The sequence below is a fragment of the Oryctolagus cuniculus genome, chromosome 14 (assembly GCF_964237555.1).
Source record: "Oryctolagus cuniculus chromosome 14, mOryCun1.1, whole genome shotgun sequence".
NCBI lineage: Eukaryota > Metazoa > Chordata > Mammalia > Lagomorpha > Leporidae > Oryctolagus > Oryctolagus cuniculus.
Window position 1 is genome coordinate 77,797,467 of NC_091445.1, and position 1,008 is coordinate 77,798,474.

Below are 1,008 nucleotides of genomic sequence, written 5' to 3' on the forward strand. Positions count from 1 at the left end.
GAGAGCTGGATCGGAAGAGGAGGCACAAGCACTTGAACTGGTGCCCATATGGGATGCTGGCACTGCAGGCAGAAGCTCAGCTTACTACGCCACAGCGTCGGTCCCAGTCACATTCTTCGGTCCTAGGGGTTCATATTTGGGACAAAATTCAACTGTGCCATTGGCTTCGGTGGTGGACGCTCTCAGCAGTGGCCGGCTGTGGAGTCTGGAGCGTCCCTGTGCCCCTTGGGTCGACACTTCCAGCATTCCACTCCCACGCCAGCTCCTTGGTGCCATGACCACCACCACCACCACAAGGGTGTGAGCCCCAGCAGCAGGAACAGAGGGGTTTACGTCCTCCAGCTGCTGGATCCAACTTTTCATTGAGCTTCGATGAACCAACAGAACAACCTGTGAGGAAGAACAAAATGGCCTCTACCATCTTTGGGACCCCTGAAGAAAATCCCCCTTCCCGGGCCAAGTCTGCAGCTGCAAGTCTGGTGTTGGCAGGGAGGATCCGGAGTCATCTGGCTGCAGAGAAGGAACGCCTCGGAAGCCAGCTCGGGAGACTTCTTTGATCTGAAGGAAGAAGGTGATATTCATGAAAATGCAGACACAGACTTGCAAGCCAGCCTGGGGCAGAGTGAAGAGAAGTCTGTACCCGCCATGCCTGTGCCCAACCCCACGGCCCTGGTCCTGTCCAGGAGAAACGCTCCTGATGGCGAGTCCAGCCTCATCTTGGGTTAACTCCATCTGTCCTCAACTCTGGCATGTTGCTTGTTTCCTCCATGCTTGTGGACTGCACAACTTGAGACTGACTGTACATCTTTTGCATTTGTTTCATTAAAAAAGAAGCTCTGGGGCCAGCACTGTGGCGCAGCGGGTTAAGGCTGCAGCCTGTGGTGCCGACTCCCCATATGGGGACCAGTTTGAGACCCAGCTGCTCCACTTCCAATCCAGCTCTCTGCTATGGCCTGGGATAGCAGTAGAAGATGGCCCAAGTCCTTGGGCCCCTGCACCCGAGTGGGA

At 55.8% G+C, this 1,008-nt stretch overlaps 1 pseudogene; it reads left to right on the top strand.

Annotated features, from left to right (window-relative positions):
- The first annotated feature begins 407 nt into the window (after positions 1-407).
- On the top strand, positions 408-726 carry LOC100349500 (jupiter microtubule associated homolog 1 pseudogene; annotated as a pseudogene).
- Positions 727-1,008: the final 282 nt, after the last annotated feature.